This window comes from Mytilus edulis, chromosome 11, assembly GCF_963676685.1.
Source record: "Mytilus edulis chromosome 11, xbMytEdul2.2, whole genome shotgun sequence".
NCBI classification, from domain to species: domain Eukaryota; kingdom Metazoa; phylum Mollusca; class Bivalvia; order Mytilida; family Mytilidae; genus Mytilus; species Mytilus edulis.
In genome coordinates, this window is record NC_092354.1 from 80,834,176 (window position 1) to 80,842,950 (window position 8,775).

Consider the following 8,775-nt stretch of genomic DNA (forward strand, 5'->3'; position numbering starts at 1 on the left):
TACGCTGCATTTTCAAGCTTTCATATTAAGAAAACGATAAGAGTTTGCTGCATACTTACAGCGTATAAACTGTTCCTCTCGACGAGCTCTACATTTTATACACTGAGCTCAAAAGAGTCCGACTATCTGTTCAAAAGTTACTACGGGATGATTCTTAAAAGTATAGTATTATGTGTATATCTTTTTAAAGGTAACAGATATCAACCTACTATAAACTGCAAAGATGATCAGTAGTTCAAGACCTTCCATTTGAGGTCAATGTCAGGTCATGATGAAATTTCACCTTGACCTTCACATTATACTATGACCTTGACCTTGTGATATTTGAAAGGTCAAGTGGTGTTGGGTTGAATGGTGATAGTCCCATGTCTCTACGACTTCCGGTTCTCAAATTTGGTATTGCATCATATATTTGATGATTAATTATGACCTTGGTGAACTTTGAAATTGTCCCAATTATTTTTCTATAATGTTGTCCTTCAACTGTAGATCATTTATCATTTAACAGTTTTGAGATATCTATTGTCGTTTTAGAGATAATGCAGTTTGAAGTTTTGCGAGCGGAGGCATGTATTTCTGAATCAACAAGAGCTTACCACTTAAAATGTTTTAGAAATTGAAGAGGTTAACATAGTTATATGTTTGACCAAATACCAAAAAGATTCCAAGGAAAAAAACACCAAAAAATCAATTTGAAATTTTCAAGTTTTGCATTGACTTTGTAAGTTGCATAAGTTCTATTTATATAGTTGATATTGCATCATTATTTGCACTTTGTCAAATAGGGTCATCTGATATATCAAATTGAAGGTCTTAATAAACTCTACTTAAAAATGAAAATTTTAAACACCCTTTTCATCCCAGGGGGACGGGTGGGGTCATTTAGTGCAAACATTCAAATTTCTCAGATGGTAAGGTTGTCGCATATCAAATGAAAGAACATAAAGCGTATATTTCAAATTTCAAATTGACGTCTCCCAAAAATTGGTTGGATGGGGTCATTGAGTGCAAAAAATAAATTTTCTTTTACGATAGGGTTGTTGTATATCAAATGAAAGGTCATGATGCGTACATTTGAATTATCAAATTCCCGACCTCAAAAAATTAGTTGGATAGGGTTATTAAGTGCAAAAATCAAACTTTCTAGAACATGGTGTTGTCGCATATCAAATGAAAGCTCATCTACTCTATGTTACATATTTCCTACTTCCGATCTCAAAAATGTAGGCGGATGAGGTCATTAAGTGTTAAAAGTGGAAAGTTTCAGAAGGTATGCTTGTCGTATATCAAACAAAAGGTCGTACAAGGTACATTACGAAAACATCACTTTTACAGGAAAGACCTTTCAATTGTTTTACAAACAATTGAGATACTATTTTTTTTTTTTTTTTTTTTCATCCAGCATTTGTTTGACATGGCCTCCCCTCGTTTCTATTGGAGTTATCAAGACCAAATATGGACCATCGGTAAACCTCATCATGAAGTATTACCAGATGAGGCTGTGTAGGATTTCATCATCCCCTTTAGAAGTTATCTCCCTTTTATTGTTTTTTTTCGACATGGCCCCCCCTCGTTGTTTTTAAAGATATCATGACCTTATTTGGACAATAGTTAGATCTCATCATGATGTGTTACCATATGAGGCTGCTAAGGATTTCATCATTCCCTATGAGAGTTATGTTCCCTTGAAGTAATTTCTTTCTTTTGCATTTTTCTCAAAAAGTATTTAAGATAGAATCGATTTGAAAACGGCAACATGTACAAGACCAGATGGCAATGTTAATAAACATATACAATCATTTTGTTGTTAACCGCTATAAGGAGTTATTTCCCTTGAAAAAATATACACAATTTTTGAAAAATTGTATCTCGAGAACCGCAAGTCGTAAAGACTTGGGACTTACACCAATAATCTTAAGTTCATGTGACCTTCAATTTGCATTTAAGGTCAAAGGTCACAGAGTGCAAAAAAAAAATTACGCTGCAATTTCAAGCTTTCATATTAAGAAAACGATAAGAGTTTGCTACATACTTACAGCGTATAAAATGTTCCTCTCGACGAGCTCTACATTTTATACACTGAGCTCAAAAGAGTCCGACTGTCTGTTTAAAAGTTACGATGGGATGATTCTTAAAAGTATAGTATTGTGTGTATATCTTTTTAAAGGTAACAGATATCAACCTACTATAAACTGCAAAGATGATCAGTAGTTCAAGACCTTCAATTTGAGGTCAATGTCAGGTCATGATGAAATTTCTTCTTGACCTTCGCATTATACTATGACCTTGACCTTGTAATATTTGAAAGGTCAAGTGATCCTGAGTTGAATGGTGATAGTCCCATGTCTCTACGACTTCCGGTTCTCAAGTTTTGTATTGCATCATATATTTGATCATTAATTGTGACCTTGGTGAACTTAGAAATTGTCCCAATTCTTTTTCTATAATGTTGTCCTTTAACTGTAGATCATTTATCATTTAACAGATTTGAGATATCTGTTGTCGTTTTAGAGATAATGCAGTTTGAAGTTTTGCAAGAGGAGGCATGCATTTCTGAATTATCAAGAGCTTACCACTTAAAATGTTTTAGAAATTGAAGAGGTTGACATAGTTATATGTTTGACCAAATACAAAAAACATTCCATGGAAAAAAACACCAACAAATGAATTTGAAATATTCAAGTTTTGCATTGACTTTGTAAGTTTCATAACTTCTATTTATATAGTTAATATTGCATCATTATTTGCACTTTGTCAAATGGGGTCATCTGATATATCAAATTGAAGGTCTTAATAAACTCTACTTAAAAATGAAAATTTTAAACCCCCTTTTCATCCCAGGGTGACGGGTGGGGTCATTTAGTGCAAACATTCAAATTTCTCAGATGGTAAGGTTGTCGCATATCAAATGAAAGAACATAAAGCGTACATTTCGAATTTCAAATTGACGTCTCCCAAAAATGGGTTGGATGGGGTCATGGAGTGCAAAACATAAATTTTCTTTTAAGATAGGGTTGTTGTATATCAAATGAAAGGTCATGATGTGTACATTTGAAATATCAAATTCCTGACCTCCAAAAAATAGTAAGACAGGGTTATTAAGTGCAAAATTCAAACTTTCTAGATCATGGCGTTGTCGCATATCAAATGAAAGCTCATCTACTCTATGTTACATATATAATAATTCCGATCTCAAAAATGTAGGCGGATGAGGTCATAAAGTGATAAAAGTGAAAAGTTTCAGAAGGTATGCTTGTCGTATATCAAACGAAAGGTCGTACAAAGTACATTACGAAAACATCACTTTTACAGGAAAGACCTTTCAATTGTTTTACAAACAATTGAGATACTAGTTTCTTTTTCTTTTTTTTCTTCCAACATTTTTTTGACAGGGCCTTCTCCCCTTTCTGTTGAAGTTATCAAGACCAAATATGGACCATCGATAGACATCATCATGAACTTTTACCAGTTGAACTTTTGTAGGATTTCATCATCCCCTTTAGAAGTTATCTCCCTTTTATTGATTTTTTTCAACATGGCCCCCCTTTAATGTTTTAAAAGATATCATGACCTTATATGGACAATAGGTAGATATCATCATGATGTATTACCACATGAGGCTGCATAGGATTTCATCATCCCCTTTGAGAGTTATATCCCCTTATAGCAATTTTTAATATTTGCATTTTTCTCAATAAGTATTTGAGATAGAATGTAATTGAAAATGACAGCATGTACAAGAACAGATGGCAATGTTTATAAACATAAACAATTAATTTGTTACTTATCCTTATAAGGAGTTATTTCCATTTAAAAATTATAAATAATTTTTGAAAAATTCTATTTTCAGAACCGGAAGTCATAGAGACCTTGAACCTTGACCAATAATCTTTAATTCATGTGACCTTCAATATGCCCCCAAGGTCAAAGGTCACCGAGTGCAAAATAAAATTACGCTGCAATTTCAAGCTTACATATTAGGAAAACGATAAGACTTTGCTGCATACATACAGCGTGTAAATTGTTCCTCTCGACGAGATCTACATTTTATGCAATAAGCCCAAATATGTCTGACCGTCTGTTTAAAAGTTACGACGGGATGATTCTTAAAAGTATAGTATTGTGTGTATATCTTTTTAAAGGTAACAGATATCAACCTACTATAAACGGCAAAGATGATCAGTAATTCAAGACCTTCAATTTGAGGTCAATGTCAGGTCATGATGAAATTTCACCTTGACCTTCACATAATACTATGACCTTGACCTTGAGATATTTGAAAGGTCAAGTGGTCCTGAGTTGAATGGTGATAGTCCCATGTCTCTACGACTTTCGGTTCTCAAGTTTGGTATTGCATCATATATTTGATGATTAATTGTGACCTTGGTGAACTTTGAAATTGTCCCAATTCTTTTTCTATAATGTTGTCCTTTAACTTTAGATCATTTACCATTTAACAGATTTGAGATATCTATTGTCGTTTTAGAGATAATGCAGTTTGAAATTTTGAGAGCGGCGGCCTGTATTTCTGAATCAACAACAGCTTACCACTTAAAATGTTTAAGAAATTGAAGAGGTTAACATAGTTATATGTTTGACCAAATACCAAAAACATTCCATGGAAAAAAACACCAAAAATTCAATTTGAAATTTTCAAGTTTTGGATTGACTTTTTAAGTTTCATAACTTCTATTTATATAGTTGATATTGCATCATTATTTGCACTTTGTCAAATGGGGTCATCTGATATATCAAATTGAAGGTCTCAATAAACTCTACTTAAAAATTAAAATTTTAAACCACCTTTTCATCCCAGGGGGACGGGTGGGGTCATTTAGTGCAAACATTCAAATTTCTCAGATGGTAAGGTTGTCGCATATCAAATGAAAGAACATAAATCGTACATTTCAAATTTTAAATTGACGTCCCCAAAAAATTGGTTGGATGGGGTCATTGAGTGCAAAAAATAAATTTTCTTTTACGATAGGGTTGTTGTATATCAAATGAAAGGTCATGATGTGTACATTTGAAATATCAAATTCCCAACCTCCAAAAATTAGTTGGATGGGGTTATTAAGTGCAAAAATCAAACTTTTTAGAACATGGCGCTGTCGCATATCAAATGAAAGCTCATCTACCCTGTGTTACATATATCATACTTCCGATCCCAAAAATGTAGGCGGATGAGGTCATTAAGTGTAAAAAGCGAAAAGTTTCAAAAGGTATGCTTGTCGTATATCAAACGAAAGGTCGTACAAAGAACATTACGAAAACATCAATTTTTCAGGAAAGACCTTTCAATTGTTTTACAAACAATTGAGATACTAGTCTTTTATTTGTCTTTATGAATATTACTTTAACTGTTTAGTATGGAAGGCCTCAGCTGTCATATATTAGAGATTTACATAACGTTATGCCGAAGCTTCCATTGTAAAGTTAATACAGCGTGATGATGAATTAAATCTTCAAAATGAAAACTTTAAATAATAAAATGCTAAGTTGAATCTGCGTTGTGTTGACTTGCAACTTCAAGTGTTGATGTTGTGAAATCATCGTGGTAAGCCACGGCGTTATGATGATATGCTTATAACACGTAACGTTGAGTCGAAACTACATATTGTTAAGTTGACATTGCACGATGTAAACTTGATACTCGATAAAGCTAAGACGTACTCTTATATTGCTAGGATAACAAATAAAACGAAAAATTGAACTTTATGATGTTGACTTATTATTGATGAATGTAAAGTTTAGATATCACAACGTTATATCATTATAATGTCAAGATAGGCTTATCATAATGCATGTAGACTTTAAACTACACGATGTAAAGCTAAACTAGCATACTGTTATATTACTTTAATGTCACGATAAGCTAATCATACAATATGCTCACTAGAAATTACACGACGTAAAGTTGAAAGTACGTGTTATTGAGCTAGGATTGCATAATGTTAAATCAGTATTATGTCACGATAAGCTACCAATGCAATATGCTCACTAGAAATTACACGACGTACAGTTGAAAGTACGTGTTGTTGAGCTGGGATTGCACAATGTTAAATCAATATTATGTCACGATAAGCTAACCATACAATATGCCCACTAGAAATTACACGACGTACAGTTGAAAGTACGTGTTGTTGAGCTAGGATTGCACAATGTTAAATCAGTATTATGTCACGATAAGCTAACCATACAATATGCTCACTAGAAATTACACTATGTACAGTTGAAAGTACGTGTTGTTGAGCTAGGATTGCACAATGTTAAATCAGTATTATGTCATGATAAGCTACCAATGCAATATGCTCACTAGAAATTTCACGACGTACAGTTGAAAGTACGTGTTGTTGAGCTAGGATTGCACAATGTTAAATCAGTATTATGTCACGATAAGCTAACCATACAATATGCTCACTAGAAATTACACGACGTACAGTTGAAAGGACGTGTTGTTGAGCTAGGATTGCACAATGTTAAATCAATATTATATCACGAAAAGCTAACCATACAATATGCTCACTAGAAATTACACGACGTACAGTTGAAAGTACGTGTTGTTGAGTTAGGATTGCACAATGTTAAATTATTATTATGTCACGATAAGCTTACCACACACTATGCTCACTAGAAATTACACGACGTACAGTTGAAAGTACGTGTTGTTGAGCTAGGATTGCACAATGTTATATCATTATTATGTCACGATAGGCTAATCAAACATTATTTTGACATGAAACGACACAAAGGTGGAAAAACGGTCCACTGATGTTCGATCTGAGGTATCTTGCAAATAGTGCCGCATATGCGTAGTAGTTATATGATATAAAAAGAGAATATATTCAAAATACATTATTCTACTTTCTTTTTACACTGTAACAGTACGGTCCATGTAATAATATCATTTCAAAATTTGAAAAGTTTTGAAATTTTGAAATTTTCACCAAATTATTAAAATTCTAAATATCGTTTTTAGATTTTATAGTTTAGATATTTGATCAACTTTTAAAGTACTCTTAACGTGCAGTTTTTGATTATTACGCTTTTGGAAAGTTTGATTTTTGAAAGTTTTTGATGAAGATATCAAAATTAGAAAATGGGCGAAAAAAAGGGTACCTGTAAACTGCAAAACGGAATAAAAGCGGAACGACACGAAACAAAATGAAATGAAGAGCTACGGTTACTTCAAAGTTAATGTATAAAATAAGTCAAAAGGAAGGAAATTGTAAGCGGTGAAAAATTTGGTAACAAAATAGATGTTTCTAAAAAGCGGACAATTCGTGTTAAAACAAGAAGCACAGCTTTGATTATGATCATTCTTAATTAGGAATAAAACGCACAAAATACTTTTCAATTGCAAAATAAACAATTTAAAGAAGAAGTGTTTTTTTAAAACAAATTGAACATTAACATGAGATAACAGTATCCTGAAATGTGTTTAGGTTTTGCAAATATGGATTTTATTTATTTAAACCGATTCGCTTTAAAAAAAATCTCTTATATAAGCTGAGCGTTTAAAATAATAGTTCAGAACTATTTTGTTTCCACAGCGCCCAACATTTAGGAGTAACAGTGAAAACTCGCTGTAGGTTAAACAGATTTATACAAGGTTGATTATGTTTATATTTTCTTCTGCACTTTTGACATTTCAATAAAATTCCCTCAAATTTGATTTTTTTTTGCTCTATGACTTCTTCAACTGTGGTCGCTTTACCGGATAGCACGAACAGGCGACTAACGGATGGAAAAAGTTTTACGTTAACAAAACTGTTATCCGTTGGGAGTTCGTTCCTATGATGTACAGTACTGACAAAATAAAACGGACGTGTAACGAAGGCACAACGGACACACACAGAATATGCAACGTTCGAGAAACGGAAACGTACAAGACAGAACGGATGTCAAACATACATCCAAAGGACTAGTACCGCATACAACGTCCACCAAACGGAAGCATATCGGATAAAATGGAAGAACACATGTAATATGCGAAAAAAAATGAAAGGCGGCAATAATAATACTTGTAAATCGCATAAATATTCAAAAAGTTTCCGTTTAGCTGGTCTTGGTTTGTTTTTCAAAATGCCGCCAAAGGGTAGTGTCTTGCCTGAATAAGAGATGTTTGATAGTAAAGACGTGCTCTTAATCTAAGATCATTTATGATTAACGCGATATGCAATGTCATTTATCCGTTCATCATCCGTTTTCTCATGCATTTATCGTAAAAATGGGCAGAGGTGTAATTTGTTTCAAATCTTTTTTTCTTAAAATTTTCTATTTTTCTATTGATTCATATTTCGTATTTGCATATCAAAGCAAACCAGATGCTCTGTAGGGCGCAGCTTTATACGACCGCAGAGGTCGAACCCTGATCAGTTTGGGCAAGTATGGAGTCCGACACAACATTTAAGCTTGATCGATACAGCTCTGAATTTGGATTGTGATTAAATAGTTGACACAACACAGAATGAATGGGGTCTAAGAACGTAAACTTAGAAACTTAAACATTTTAAATTAGATATTTACCTATTATGTTCAAATGTCCAAAATCTAAATACAAGGTTAGATTTAGCATATATCATAGAACCCCAAGAATTCAATTTTTGATGAAATCAAATAATGTTCAATTTTAGACCCTTTAGACCTCAATGTGGACCAATTTGATAACTGGGCCCAAATATTAAAAATCTAAATACATGGTTAAATTCAGCATATTGAAGAACCCCATATATTTTTTTGTTGAAATCAAACAAAGTTTCATTTTTGACCCTT